A 16,907-nucleotide genomic window follows, 5' to 3' on the forward strand; every position below is an offset into this window, starting at 1 on the left:
TGAGTTATCGTGCTCTCCGATCGCCACATATGGTGACATAGGGTTTTTTTTACACCTTTCGGGCTGTTTTCCCAAGAAATATGGACTTGCCCCTGAAAAACTTTTACAGTAGTAATGAAGGTAGCGAATGCAAATCGCTTCAACAAAAATCAAAGTGATTCGAGAGCAGTAGTGCGATTCTCTAACTCATTTGTTGAGTTACCGACAAAAATCGGTAACATTAAATCGCAAAATTATGAATGTAAAGTTCAAATAAATGTTGACAACACTGTTGTTATCGGTAGAACTTTACGACTACTTTTCATTGGTCGCTAACTTACCGAATAATATCGTTAATTACCGAAATTATAAGCATTTTAATTTTACCGATTTTTGTCGGTAACTACAAAATTGAGTTAGAGAATCGCACTACAGGTCTTAAAGTGAACTTATCCCAAATTTTGTGTGAGAGATACCAGAATGAGTAGACAAATATAGTCCTTATTCGAAACTGATCTATATCTGGTAGATATATTAGGATGTGTAAAGTATGGACCAAATCGGTCACTCCCTTCAAGAGTTATCGTGGGCACAATTTTTCCGAACATTTTTCAAGTTTTGTGGGCGAGGTACCTGAAGAAGAGAACCGATATGGTTTATCTTGGAATTTAAACTATGTTTGGACGAAATATTACTAAGGCCAAATTTTGGACCCAATTTGCAGATCCGTTCGAGAGTTATCTCGCGCTCCAACCACTACAGGCGGTGTCTAGGGGCTTTTTAGTATCTTTCAGGCTATTTTCTCAGAAAGTATGGACCTGTCCCAAATAAAACTTGTACCGTCGTATGGGGGCGGTGAATACAAGATGTTACAATAAAAACCGAAGACATTCGAGAGCTGGTCCTAAACTGAACTTTTTCGAAATTTTGTGTGGGAGGTACCCGAAGGAGTGGACCGATTGAATCCTTATTGGAACCTCATCTAAGTCTGGTAGAAATTTCACGATGTGCAATGTATGGACCACATCGGTTACTCCCTTCAAGAATTATCGTGCGAACATTTTGGAACCTTTGTGGGGGAGGTACCGGAAGGAGTGGTCCGATATAGCTCATCTGCGAACTTAAACTAAGTTTGGACAAAATATTATATATATATTATAATTGTTCCACAAACATCCCATACGGAACAAGGGAGACTTCTCTCATATCAATGAGTGCACCCCGATTCATATTAGCTCAATGATATGGGACCTACAGTTTATCGCCGAGTCCGAACGGCGTGTCCTAAGACACCACTAGTAGAGAAGTTTCACATGGCTGAAATACTCAGAAAATGTCGCCAACATTACTGAGGGGTATTTTGCCAACGTTGAAAATTTTGATGTTTGCCTGGCCGGGGAAACGAACACAAGACCTTCAGCTTGCAAGGCGGGTGTGCATACCATTGCACCACGTTGGCACCCAAAATATTACGTTGGACAAAATATTACGAAAGCCAAAATTTGAACCGAATCGGTTCATCTGTTCGAGAGTTATCGTGCGCACCAGCCAGACAGACAGACGGACGGACGGACATTGTTAAGTCAACTCCAAATTGTCTGAAACACATTTCGTCCAAACAAACTTGGGGTCTAAAACCCTTATTTCGATGAGGCACATTTTGCCCGTATGAAAGTGTATATACTAGGCCGGGGTGATTTGAAAACCTTAATGAGCCCTTCGCGTTTCTGATTCCTGGGATTGAACTGAGCAAAAAAGTCCACTGGACCATATATCTACCGTGAAAATCGAGCCTCCCGATTTTGACTTTAAGTTTTTTATTGACGTTTTTCGGATATTTTGGCATATAACAGCCAAACCATTGAGATCCAACACACAACGATCCAACACAAATACAACAATTGTAGCCAAGACAGTAATTAAGAACTCTCTAATACATCGCGAAAGCATTGGAATGCTCCTTCAGGCAGTTTTGGCCTTGAGAAGGGGCAAACTTTTCGAAAAATGTCGATAAATGACACTGTGCTACAAAAGTTGACCAGAAAATTATTCAAGCGTTCTGATGCAAAATTATATCGTGTTGGGATCCATGGACAACGACAATGCCTTTAGTTTGTTGGGGTCACTTCGTTTTATTTTTTTATAACGGTAAAAGTAGTGAAAATCTGGGTTTCTTACATTTTCAAATTTAAACGGACATATCTTCTTTTTTCACAACGGATTTCTAGTGATCCTTCTTCCTTTTAAAGGGGTGAATAATGTCTTTAGAACAAGTTATTATTTGATTAAATCGGTTAACAAATGGCTAAGTTATAGTGGTTTAAGTCTGAAAACCCTATCAAAAAAACTTTAACTGAATTTCTCATAATTTTCAAAAATATAATGTTTTTTGTTTTGTTCAATAATTATTTTTAAAATTATGAGAAACTGCGGATTCGGTTCAAAAGTTGGCCTTAGTAATATTTTGTCCAAACATAGTTTAAGTTCGAAGATAAGTCATATCGGTCCACTCCTTCAGGTACCTTCCCCCAAAAGTTCAAAATTGTTCGGACAAATTGTACGTACGATAACTCTTGAAGGAAGCAACCGATTTGGTCCATAATTTGCAACTCGTGAAATGTCTACCAGACTTAGATGGTTCCAATATGGACTTAATCGGTCCACTCCTTCGGGTACCTCCAACACAAAATTTAGGATAAGTTCAGTTTAGGAACTGCTCTCGAATCGCTTTGATTTTAATTTTAGCAACTTGTATTTACTGACCCCCATTCGACGGTACAAGTTTCATCAGGGACAAGTCCATACTTCCTGAGAAAATAGCTTGAAAATTGCACAAAACACTTATTACACCGTGTGAGGTGGTTGGAGCGCAAGATAAGTCTCGAACGGATCTGCCGATTCGGTCCAAAATTTGACCTTAGTAATATTTTGTCCAAACACAGTTTAAGTTCGAAGATAAGCCATATCGGTCCAGTCCTTCAGGTATCTCCCCCACAAAATTTTAAAAATGTTCGGAAAAATTGTTCGTACGTTAACTTTTGAAGAGAGTGGCCGAATTGATCCATACTTAACACATCCTAATATACAGTGGTGTGAAAAATAATAAGGACACTTCAGTCCATAACCAAGATTACATTGAAAACTGACAAAAATGGAAAAATTACATTAGTTTTTAAAATTTATTGTTTTCTTAAAATGTTAAGAAAAGTATTATAAAAATATTTTGATTGCTTGTAGCCATATTTTATTTATCTTTTATATTTTATGCGAATTGTCGTAGTTTGGTGTGTGAAAAATAATAAGGACACTTCATGATATCTTGTAATAAAGACCAAACTTGAAAGAAATTAATGCAGGTTTTTACTAAATAATGGTAGATAAAGTGTTTCAGTGTCATTAATACCTTGTAGACGATCCTTTGATTTCTAAAACGGAAGCGCATCGTCTGGGCATCGAGTTGACCAAATTTTGGCACTTCTCTACTGGTATCGCGTCCTACGCAACCTGTATAAGTTGCCAAAAGGTCGCCATAATTTGATGGACACTTTCCCCTGCTTGATTTTTTAACTTAATTCCACAACATTTTTTAATCGGGTTCAAATCAAGGGATTGTATGGGCCATTCTAAGAACTTAACTTAATTATCCTGGAACACTTTTTTTCATTTTGCCGCCATTTTTGGGTCATTATCCTTGCTAAAGACTCATTTGAGAGACACACCCCATTCAGCATACGGAAGAATTATATTTTTCAAAATTTCAATGTAATCTGGTGATTTCAAAAACACTTTGAATACTATATACAGACCCCACAGCATAGTAAGAAAATGAGCCCCACACCATGCTTTTACCTCTGCCATATTTAGCCGCCTTCAGAGAATATTCTGGGTTATATTATTGATTTTTAGGTCTTCAACTCTGATAAACTCCTCTATCGGAACAAAAAAATATATTTGGTTTCATCAGACCAAAGAATGGTACGCAATTTTTCTTAGACCAAACTATGTGATTTCTAGCAAACTGTATTATTTGCTGAATATTTTTATACCCTACACCACTACGTGGTAAGTGTATAATTTTCGATTAAAATGATAATTTTCTGACACTGTGAGCTCTAATGTGGCCACCACAGAGGGTTTTAGGAGTTGTTGATGCGTCAAAATTAATATTTAAGTAGTTTTTTATTTGTAAAGATGTGGTAAAAGGATCTTTTTTAATCATAGAATAACGCATTTATTATTACAGATGCAATTTTTGGATTTCTGCTAGGACTTTTATCTTTGAAATTCACTTAGCTGCATCATCAACCATTGTTTTCAAAGATTCTAAGCTTTTTCTGTAATTTTTCTGTAGGAATTTCCTTCTTTATATAAACATTTAATGATTTCTCGAGTAGCGTGATAACAATGCGTATTTTTACCCATATTTGCAAAGAAAAACTAAAAAATACCGGTAGATTTAACATTTAATGAATAGAAATTAATACATTTTAAACTTTTACTTACAGGAAAGAATCACAAAAAATAATATCAATTTATTTTTACTAAAACGAAAAACTGTCCCTATTATTTTTCACAGCAGAAATCACGGATTTTACGAAAAATATTTGTTTTGTATAGAAACTAAACAGAAATAAACCAAAATGATAACGGGATGTCTTATTGCAATACATGTACATTTTCAAAAACAAATTTCCATCGCAAATTCTTTCATTATACACATATTAGTAGCGACCAAAAGTTGTGTATGTCACTGTCCTTATTATTTTTCACACCACTGTATGTACCAGATATAGATCAGGTTCAAGTATGGACTATATTTGTCCACTCCATCTAATACCTCCTAAACAAAATTTCGTATAAGTTCACTTTAAGACCTGCTATCGAATCACTTTGATTTTTGTTGAAGCAACTTGCATTCGCTGCCTCAATTACGATGGTAAAAGTTTTTTCAGGAACAAATCCACACTTCTTGAGAAAACAGCCCGAAGGGTGTAAAAACCCCCTATGACACCATATGTAGTGGCTGGAGACCCACTTCCATAATGGTCAATGTCGATCCATTTCTTTAAGTATTTCCTCCGCAAAACTTTTGCTCTTTAATCCTAATCACCATTTTTGTCGTTTCTTACGCACAAAATTTTCAAAACTCTCTAAATACATATGTTTTTTGGGAAAAAATTGTTTCAATATACACAGGCTGAGGGTATATCTCTGTCGGCCAAGCCGACTGATACTTTTTTACTTGTTATTTTATTTAATTTTAATTCATTTAATTTCACTTTATTTTATTTTGTTTTCTTTTATTTTATCTATTTCATTTTATTTTATTTTACTTTATTTAATTTTGTTTTACTTTCTTCAATTTAATTTTATTTTGTTTTATTTTATTTTATTTTATTTTAATTTTGTTTTTTCAAAATAGTGTGGCTTAATCCCATTGTTGTTGTTTTAATATTTTAAAACAACTAGTTTATTAGTGGAAAAGATTTGGCATTGTTCGCCAAGGGGTTAGGCAGGGAATACTATAGTTTCGATCCACGCCACTGGATCTCATCAGTTCCCTTGTTTCTTGTTTGTGGATATTCTCCACCGAAGTTATTTTTCAATAACTTCTTCAACAAGAAGCAGACCAACCAAATTGTGGTGTGTGCATTTGTCGAAATTCGACGACACATACTAGTGGAAAAGGTTTGAATTGTTTTCGCAGACACTTTCGTCGGAGTTGTATGAGGTTGCCAAGGAAAAATTTCTCATTGAACTTTTTTCTTTGCTTACCTTTATACTTCGAGCTGACGATTGATGTTTGGGTATAAAAAGTTTCTTGTTGAAGAAGTTATTGAAAAATAACTTCGGTGGAGAATATCCACAAACAAGAAACAAGGGAACTGATGAGATCCAGTGGCGTGGATCGAAACTATAGTATTCCCTGCCTTACCCCTTGGCGAACAATGCCAAATCTTTTCCACTAATAAACTAGTTGTTTTAAAATATTAAAACAACAACAATGGGATTAAGCCAGACTATTTTGAAAAAACAAAATTGCAAACGCTATCCCAACAAAAACGCCACAATGTTTCTTATTTTATTTTATTTTATTTTATTTTATTTTATTTTATTTTATTTTATTTTATTTTATTTTACTTTATTTTATTTTATTTTATTTTATTTTATTTTATTTTATTTTATTTTGTTTTACTTTATTTTATTTCACTTCGCTTCATTTTATTTATTTATTTATTTTTATTTTTTTCACTTTATTTTATATTATTTCATTTTATCTGTTTTATTTTATTTTGTTTACTTTATTTTGTTTCATTTCACATCATTTTATTTTATTTCATTTAATTTTTTTATTTATAATTTATCATTGCTAAGTAGAAAATAATGCAAAGATGATAAAATTTTCTGTGGAACAAATAGCAACCACACTTTGCAAGGGAACTGAGAGACTTTGCAAGATGGCGGAAAAAAGCGCAACAACTTTGCTAAAGAGAACGGTTTTAAAAAAAATTTGCTAAGCGCTAAGAGAAATTGAAAAGTTATTTCGTGGAACAAAATATTTTTACTTTTCAAAATAATTACTTTTTGATAAGTGTAAAGTGAAAAGCGATAAGTTGTTTCGTGGAATACGGCTCAGGAACCGTTTATAGTCAATTCCCGAACATGTGTATGTCCGTTTAGCCAAAAAGATGGACGGACGTACCAAGATCGACTCAAAATTGTCTGAAACGGATTTGGTTTTACAAAGTGTATATTTCGTCTTTAGCCATAAGACTGTGAGTGTAAGAAGCAAAGTCGAATTGGAAGTGGCTTCTTTGACAATGCTTCGAAATTTATACAGGTTGTGTGGGTTCGAATCTTCGACTTTTCTTTTTCACTTGGAAAAATCTTCGATCATTCTGCTCAACGAGAAAATTGTTACAAAATTAACATTAAATGATCTTCGCCCTAACAGGCAAAGCTTTAAATACGTATTTTAATTTTAGTGTAGAAGGGTGTAATTGTTCGGTTCTTTTAGTTTTGACACACAATAATTTATGTGAGTCGTCTCAACAGAGTATGAATGAATGGGCGTCAGGCATTTATTGCTCGAAGCCATCCTTGCGCAAAAATAACAAAAACAAAAAAAAAAAAAAAACGTCAAAACACTTGTTGAATTTTACTAAAAATAATTAAGAAAAAATGTTGCAAAATGTAATTTGTTAAGCAATTAGCAGAAGCAGAAAAGCTTTACAAGTTCACAGAACAACAACAATAATTGGATACTTTTAAAATTATTTCGAATGGGTTTAGGGCTTCCTAAAGGATCTTTTGAAAAGGGAAATAGAAGTACAATTATGTGGAAAAATTAAAGAAAAATTGCCGATTTTCTTTGCTATTTGTGTGCGTTTTTTTTTCTCTTCTTTTGCAATAATTATTTAAAATAGAGCCAAAGACATAATATTTATATTTAGACATTTTCGTACGAAGAAGCAAAAAAAAAGTAAAGAAAAAAATAAACGCGCCGCCAACAACATGACGATGATGATGATCATCATCATCATGAGTTTGCTGACGTCGTGAAGATGGGAGGGATGGATGGATGTTGATTTGGCTACTTGGCCGGTCGGTCGATTGGTGTTGACCGTCTTGGAAGCTTTTTCTGAAAGTTTAGGCAGAGCTCTTCAGTCACTCTTTAGACGTGCTGGTGTTCGTGTCGCGCTGAAACACTGTGTCTGTCTTTCTGTGGGGATCTAACGTGGTGGATATTTTTTAGGTGGATATTTCAACAAATTTTTTTTTCTGAAAAAAAATAAAAAAATATTTTTCCAAAAAATAAGCAACAAAAATATTGTGGAATAATATAACAATTCATGTGTACATATATAACAAAAACAAGAAAACATATTATATATTAACACAAGTACATATATAATTGTGTGTTTTTACGAATAGAAATGGAGATCGGTAACATTTCAAGTGTGTGTTGAGTTAAGAGTTTGTTTTTGCTGAGGAAAAAATATACATATATTTATAAAAATATATATGTGGGAATTAAAAAAATAATATTTGAAAAAAAACAACAACAAAATACTGCAAGAATTATGTAAAAAAATATTTAAAATTATTAAAAAAAAATAAAAATTATAAAAAATAGAGATATTTGTGAATTTTCGAAATCTTTACAAAACAGAATTTGAAAAGTGAGTTAATGAAAATAATATATGTACACACATATATATACACCCACAAAATAATGTACATATATAAACTCTGTTACTGTCAATCAAATCTTTATGAAAAAGAATGAAACCAACAATTTTAATTATTTATCGAAGGTCCATTGAAAAAGAAAAAAATATGTAAAAATAACTTGAAAATAAAAAATTATATATGTGAAGTGACATCTTTATTACATGGCTTGCTGAAACAAATTATATCTATTGGATACCATTTGCCGTTCAATAATTTATGATTAATTTCCATCCCAACCCATACATTTGAAATTTTGGAACCCAATGCTATATATATTGTGACTTGGACATTTATATGTATGTATAAATATTACTAACTGAACTGAACATTTTTCGAGGGGCATTTTTCTCTCCTTAATTTTCTAAATAATGTCTGAATTTTATTTGCCAGTTTTATATGTTCAAATAGCGAAAACAGAGAAATGAAAAATCAACGCCCACCACTATTTGGCTTTAAATGTTTTTTCTAGGTCAAAAGTTTTGGTAAAAAATAACAAAAAAAGTTGTTAATAAACTTTTTGCTATATACTTTTTTATTGCTTAGGGTATTAGCAATAAACATGAGCGTGCTTCAAAAAAGGGATAAGAAATAAAAAAATATAGCATGTGAGACCTGCTATTTGAAAAAAATAACATAAAATATGACGTTTTAAAGAAAATATACAATAATCAGCTTTAGGCTAACATTTTGATACGATCAAAAATGTGTCTCATGGAAATAATGGTTTTGGATCCCAAATATGTTTGGACGCAATTTGTTTCAAACAACTTGGAGTCGAGTAACATATTGTATGGAATGATCGGTTCCAATATAGACAAGATCAATTAAAAAATATTTGACATAAGCATGCAAACATGCCTGTCGAAACTAAGGCGATCGTCCAAAAATACGCCAAAATACTGCAACTCCCTCATAAACTGAACATCTACACCATCATACACTACTCGGATGCAACTGCGTTGTTTGGAGGTAAAAAATAGAGCCTTTGTCTTCAAAGGATTAACTCAAAGGTTATAATCCAGCATCCAAGATAACAAAGTTTGCAACACAAGACAACTATAGAATTAAAAAGAATTTGAATGAAATCGGCATGGGCATACGGAAAACACCAATTACTTAACCGGCGAAAAAGGTCGTTAAAAAAATACACGAACCTCCAAAAATAATTAGAACACGAAATATTTCTAATGTACATCCCTTCTCACCTTCCTGATCATTGACTTATACCCTAGACCATTGGTGCTCGCTTCCCTACGGTAGCGTAAAAACAAACCACACATATTCTCTCTTTATACCCAAGACAGACGGCAGCGTTAATTTGCATTAACTGCCTTAATTCAAATTAATTCCTGCATTATCCACATTCTTAATGCACAAAATCAAAGGGAATTTAAACCGAATTTAGGTATTTCAATATGGCAATGCTGTAAAAGAGAGCCCATATTCATGTGGGAGAGAGAGCATATTCATGCTCTGAGACCATGATACAATAAGAAGGTAGCAGCAACTGCCGTTTTGGTAACATAAGATGTCAAAATTTGACATAAATTTAATGCAATTGACACATTATGTTACCATCAGCTGGGCTTCAGCTGGGCTGATAATGCTACCTTGATATTGTATCATGTCTGAGACACAATTTGCATTGCAAACAACAAATCAGTTGTTTACCAGCAAACAGCTGTTTCATAAATGCAGATACTGTCGTCTGTCTGGTTAAAATTAAATGCCCATCTTAATGCAAATTAACGTTGCCGTCAGTCTAGGGCATTACATTATTGCTTGTCCTACTAAAATCTTTCCAGTTAGTCAAATTTTTATCCCGCAAAACCACATTATATGCCAAATCTCTAATTGACGTTAGGTATGAAATTCGATAAACTTAAACCAGTCATCATTCTGGACTCTAACTCTTCTCCTCTCAAGAGGAAATAAGGAATGCAATGACGAAAGACAAAGATCAAAATTATCCCACTGGGCATTGACATTATTCGTAGCATACAAAACTGAGAAATCCCAAATGCAAAACGGAATCTTGAAGGCACTCAGAAGACACGGAATCATAATACTTTGGATACCTTCAGTTTAAGCCCGGCTCTTATATATTTTTTGCAAATTTTACAACATAGAAGGGACCTATTATTATTTTCTAGAAAATTATCCTAAAACTGTAAAAAAGAACACCGACGAAAATGGCTGGTACAAAAGCTAGACCTTGCACATCCAAACTTACATCAAATTTAAAAATGGAAGGTAAATATCTGGTCAATGGTAAATTTTTCCAGGATTTGCCGCAGGTTAAATATCTGGTCAATGGTGGACTTGCCAGCTCTAAAGACACATTGGTATGGCTCAATTATTTCGTTCACCATAGGCTTTAGTCCTTCGCATAATATCCCTGATACTATTTTATTTATAAGCAATAGGAGCAGGTTTCATGCGTTCCTTACTGGAGGCCTCTGGTATCCGTGTTGTGTCTGTTCGTGCATCATTCGCTACGTTCAATCACAAAAAGATGGTCGAACCATCTATGTTTGCTCCTCGGAACAATCGTATATCCAACACGCTTAATGGATATCATACATCTAGCACAATGTGGTCAACTTGATTTCATGTTTTGTGCCCTGGAGACAGCCATGTACCCCTATGAATTTTGAGATGCATAAATCTGGTATTGCTACCATGTTTTTAGCTGCTGCGAACACTTGCACTGTGGCGACAGAATTTCCCGACAGTTTGTCAAAGATATTCTCCCGCCTAGAATAACTTTGATGCCAGGGGCAGGACAACGGCCATATGTTTCTTCTAACCGCTCGCAAAATATATTTTGGTTTGTTCGTTGTTGTCTTCAGTGGAAGCATGGACACTGATGTTGAGAAAATTAGCTTCTAGATGTTTTAACCTCCTAAAACCTAGATTTGGGCAATCTAGTTCCTGGAGCGGATCGACCGTTCTAGTTCCTTTTCCCAAAAGGAACTAGTTCCTTAATATAGCTCCATAGTTCCAAATAGTTCCGAGAACGATATAGTTCAATGAATCTTTCATCTTTCTTTCTATTTCCTTCGTTCCAAATAGTTCCGAGAGTTGAAATAGTTGAACGAATCATTCTCTTTCTTGTTGTTTTCATCTCTGGTCGATGTCATTTACGTTTATTTAAGAATGTGGCCGCATCTGAAGGATAAAGGAAAACGTGAAAGATTGAAGTAAGTGTGGAATTAAATTAAGAAATTAAATTATACAAATGAGATGAGAAGGAACTATATAAATGCACGAGCCGGATATAGTTCCAATAGTTCCTTGTCCGGAATAGTTCCTTGGAACTACACAACTCTACTAAAAACTACAAATACGCAACCAAACTCATGATTTATGTCAAAGCAGCTGCATTACAATCCGTCACTTTGGCAGTAATGTCGGCCTTGTACTTTTCAAGTACATCTGTCAATGCGTAAACTGCACCTTCTCTATGAAGAGTGCGAATATTTCAGGTGCAGATGGAGGTCAGTGTTTACTTGAGGTGAAAGAGGGACCAACATAGGTACTGGGTCATGCCATTATAAGGCCGGTCAGGGTCGTCCTAAACTGTACTTTAACCAAAAATTTTGAAATTTGTGTGGGAGGTACGCGAAGTATTGGATTGATACAGTCCATATTCGAAACTAATCTATGTGAACCGATATGGCCCATTTTCTAATTTAAACTAAGTTTAAACAAAATATTACAAGATCCAAAATTTGGATCAGAGTTATCGTGCGCTCTAGCTGGCCAGCCAGACAGATAGATTTCGTCTAAACATACTTGGGGTCTAAAACCATTATTTCGCTGGCCTAAAGGCCATAGCTTAAGAATATATAGTATTTTCGTAGATGACTAAATATGTTTTGGAAGTTTTCACCGTACATTTTTAGATTCACTCAACACGGTCAGCCCTAATAAAATCCAGAATCCTTCATAGATTACTTATGGGTTGTTATCTTGAATAGAAATCTTGACTTAAGTGTTTTTTGTGCGGGAGGTATATGAAGCAGAGGGACATTCCAGGGCCAATATCTTGGGAGGTATTAGTTTCCCCTGTTGTAGATATTACTAGGAATACCCGCTATTAACATTTCAAACTTAAATGGGAAGACCATATTCAAGAAAAGGGCTAATGAAGCCCACAGATGTTATAGGCTCAAAATGTGGTTTCAATCCTAGGATGACACACTGGTTATACAGAAGCGTAATTAGACCGAATCTAACTTACGCTTCTGTGGTATTATGGACAGCTACGGACAAGAAATGCAACGTAAAAGTACTAAAAAAGTCCAAAGAATGTGCTGCTTAAGTATTAGTGGGGCAATGTGGACTACACCAACTAGGGCTTTAGATTCAATTTTATTTGTCCACCCAATAGAAATTCAGGTAAGGTATGAGGCAGCCATCGCAGCTATAAGACTTAAGTCGATGATCGTAAGAGACCACCAAACATACCACCAAAGCGTATTACAGGTTACAACGGGTGAGTCAATAGATCATATTGTATCAGACCGTATACCGTATTTTAATACCGGACAGAGACATGTGGATCGATGGAACCCTGGAACGGATGCCAACTGGAAGCTGTGGGTTCACTGATGGGGCCATTCTAGGGGAGAGAACGGGTCTGGGTCTATATATCGAAGACCAGGAAACTAGAATCTCCCTTCGACTGCCGGATCATAATACGATCCTACAGGCCGAAATCCGAGCGATCACAGAGTGTCTGAACTGGTTTAAAGCTAACACAAGGCCAATCACTGTAAACATTCTAACGGACAGTAAAGCAGTAATTAAAGCAATAACAAGCAAGACGGTGAAATCAAAAACTGTCCTGCAGTGTAAAAAATCAATCAACGACTACTCCCACCATGGTTCGGTTAACATTATATGGGTACCAGGACATAAAGGGATTAGGGGTAACGAGATAACTAACTCCTTGGCAAGGCAAGCCTAGATAATGCTAAGCCTTTAAAAGCGGCGCGTCTAGAGTTAAAGGCATGGGCAGACGAAACGTTGGAACACTATCTCTGTCATTGCCTAGCCTTCGCGATGCTAAGAAATCAATTTCTAGGAAATAAAACTATACTAGAACTCCACCAATTTAGGGCAAGCGAGTTCAAAAACTTAAGAGTTTATGTCAATGGCACAGAATTTCTTAACTGATAAATTTATTTTTTTTTAATAAATTAAGCAATAAATAAATAATAGGCTTCCGCAATTAGAGCGCACAACAGGTCTATCCTGGCTTAAGTGTATGTCCATACGGGCATGTGGCGATTCTTATATCGCCCCTCTTTTCAACCTAACCTAACATTTCAAACCGATACTAAAAACTATGTTTGGGAGTCATCGCTTTCAATTGTTATCGTGTCCACCAGTAATTTTAGTTGGTTACCGTAGGACTTTTTAGGGCTTAATGGCCATTGTGTCAGGAAGCATGGATTTGTCCGCGAATAACATTATGTCACTGTAAACAGGGCTACAATGAGAAGTTTCGGCAAAATTTTTCAGAAAAGATCCTCGAACAGTCATTAAGCTGGACTTAAGCGACAATTTTCAACATTTGTCTTTTACGATGTACAAAGTTTCGGTCAAATCGGATAATCAATTTGTATGTTATCATGATCATACATTATTATTATTTGGTGCCGGCAGGATTCTTTATAGCTTTTAGGAATCAGGGCTACAAGGTCTGGGTTTGATAAAAATTCAAAATGATTCCGAAACGGCCCTTATTCTACAAACATTTATGAAATTCGGGCCAGATTTTGATATTGATTCAATATGCCTATTTGGCCAATTATTATAAGTTATATAGGTAATTTGGGTAAGCTCACGATCTTCAGCGTTCAAGGCACCAGGGTGGCAAACATTGGTAATATTAAAATCCGAGCTGATTTTCACAAATGTAGGATTATGGGATTTGTTGTTTAGCCACAACAATGAACTGGGAAAATGTTTGCACAGATTGGATAATAATTGGGCCTGCACAGTTTAACGTGGGTGTAAAACTTGGATGCAACAAGTAAAAAAGTATCAGTCGGCTTTGCCGACAGAGATATACCCTCAGCCTGGGTGGATTGAAATACTTTTTTTCCCAAAAAAAAAACTTATGTATTTAGGGGGTTTTCAAAATTTCGGCCCTATACCCCGACAAAAGTATGGATAGGATTAAAGCTCAAAAATTTGCGGGGATATCGATAGATTGGGCTTTTTTATCACACTAGCCTGCGAAAAACATAATATAGCTATACAGTAATATATTCGGTTCGAACCCTCCAGCCACTACATATGGTGCCATAGGGGTTTTTTTACAACTTTCGGGCTGTTTTTCAAGAAGTATGGACTTGCCCCTGAAAAAACTTTTACAGCCGTAATTGAGGCAGCGAATGCAAGTTGCTTCAACAAAAATCAAAGTGATCCGAGAGCAGGTCTTAAAGTGAATTTATCCAAAATTTTGTGTGGGAGGTACCCGAAGGAGTCGACAAATATAGTCCATATTTAAACCTGATATATATCTGGTAGATATTGTAGGATGTGTAAAGTATGGATCAAATCGGTCACTCCGATCAAGAGTTATCGTGTGCACAATTTTTCCGAAAATTTTTTAACTTTGGTGCGTGGAGGTGCCTGAAGGAGTGGGCCGATATGGATTATCTTCGAACTTAAACTAAGTTTGCACAAAATATTACAAATACCAAATTGTGGACCGAATCGGCAGATCCGTTCGAGAGTTATCTTGCGCTCCAACCACTACACACGGTGTCATAGGGCTTTTTTTGTACATTTCAGTCTATTTTCTCACGAAGTATATACTTCCCCCTGATGAAACTTATACCGTCGTATGGGGGGCAGTGAATACAAGTTCTTACAACAAAAATCAAAGCGATTCGTGAACAGGTCCTAAACTGAACTTTTCCGAAATTTTGTGTGGTAGGTACCCAAAGGAATGGACCAATTGAGTCCATATTGGAACCCTTATCTAAGTCTGGTAGAAATTTAACGATGTGCAAAGTATGGACCAAATCGGTTTTTTCCTTCAAGAGTGATCGTGCTCACAAATTTTCCTAACATTTTCGAACTTTGGTGGGAGAGGTACCGGAAGGATTGGACCGATATAACCCATCTTCGAACTTAAACTAAGTTTGCACAAAATATTACGAAAGCCAAAATTTGAACCGAATCGGTTCATCCCTTCGAGAGTTATCGTGCGCTCCAGCTAGCCAGACAGACAGACGGACGGACATTGCTAAATCGACCAAAAATTGTCTGATACACATTCCGTCCAAACATACTTGGGGTCTAAAACCATTATTTCGATGTGGCACATTTTGCCCGTATGAAAGTGTGTATACTAGGGCGGGGTGATTTGTATGTATAATAAAGAGAGATATTATTCACCCCTTTAAAAGGAAGAAGGATCAATAGAAATCCGTTGTGAAAAGAAAAGATATGCCCGTTTAAATTTGAAAATGTAAGAAACCCAGATTTTCACTACGTTTACCTTTATAAAAAATAAAACGAAGTGACCCAAACGTACTAAAGGCATTTTCGTTGTCCATGGATCCCAACACGATAGAATTTTGTATTTGAAAGCTTGAATATTTTTCTGGTCAACTTTTGTTGCACAGTGCCATTTATCGACATTTTCCGAAAAGTTTGCACCTTCTCAAGGCCAAAACTGCCTGAAGGAGCGTTCCAATGCTTTTGCGATGCATTAGAGAGTTCTTAATCACTGCCTTACAATTTGTCTTTGTATTTGATCGGAAATCTCAATGGTTTGACCGTTATATGCTATAATGTCCAAAAAACGTGGATAAAAAACTTAAAGTCAAAATCGGGAGGCTCGATTTTCGCGGTAGACCTATGGTCTAGTGGACTTTTTTGCTCAATTCAATCCCAGGAATCAGAAACGCGAAGGGCTCATTAAGCATAAATGCTGAGGGTATAAAATGGTACTGATAGAATCTGAAATTTATCAGCTTCATTCCGTTGTCGGATATTTCACAGTGGATGAGTAATTTAATCATTAGTGTCTTGGTCGGAGCAGTATTTAAAATATACATATCGTATATCCTTGTCTTCGGTAGAATCACAGGAACAGATGAGACTGATGTTTTAAGAGTTTAACTTATAACCTAATTTCATCTTCTTTTCTTGTAGACGATCGGGTTTAGGTATTGTTGTGATTAACTTTGTTCGCGTGTCAATAGATTCTCCCAGAATGTTATCAAAAAAATTTTGGAATGAACCCTTTTTAACGTGTTAAGGTCTTAGCATATTTTTTATTCGTATTAACAGTTTTTGTGGTGTTTAAATTTGTGGTGTTTAACGCTGGTGGCACGACATCTTCGACCCCGAATCAAATCAAAATTGTATAGGCAACAAGTTGTGCCAGCAGTAACTCAAAACCTTTTTTGCCAAATGGCAGCAACAAAATTACTCGGCAGTTCCTCATTTTCGCCACCCGCATGCATTTGCATACACAACTGCAACAGGTTGCCGATCCGCCTACAAAATGTCGAGTTTGCTGAGGTTTTATCATCGTATACAGGGGGACAGACTTTGAAAGACATTTTCTCAAGCTTTTGTTATTTTGTGTGTGTGTGTTCTTTTCTATTCTTATTTGAACCTCGTGTGTTAAAGTACGTATTAAGAAATACTTGGTCGAA

At 35.5% G+C, this 16,907-nt stretch overlaps 1 protein-coding gene across 2 annotated transcripts in view; it reads left to right on the forward strand.

Moving 5' to 3' along the window:
- Nucleotides 1–16,907, forward strand: part of Obsc (Obscurin) — a 132,180-nt gene that overhangs the window by 50,765 nt on the left and 64,508 nt on the right. Inside the window, exon 1 of one of the 2 annotated variants that reach the window (XM_073957014.1) lies at nucleotides 7,195–7,735. The exons of the other annotated variant lie outside the window; for it this stretch is intronic. The gene's annotated coding sequence lies outside the window, so the exon portion shown is untranslated. Of the gene's footprint in view, nucleotides 1–7,194; nucleotides 7,736–16,907 lie in introns of those variants that run through there. 2 annotated transcript variants of the gene reach the window in all.

Source organism: Musca autumnalis, unplaced genomic scaffold (assembly GCF_047663935.1).
Source record: "Musca autumnalis isolate F117 unplaced genomic scaffold, ASM4766393v1 scaffold_5, whole genome shotgun sequence".
NCBI lineage: Eukaryota > Metazoa > Arthropoda > Insecta > Diptera > Muscidae > Musca > Musca autumnalis.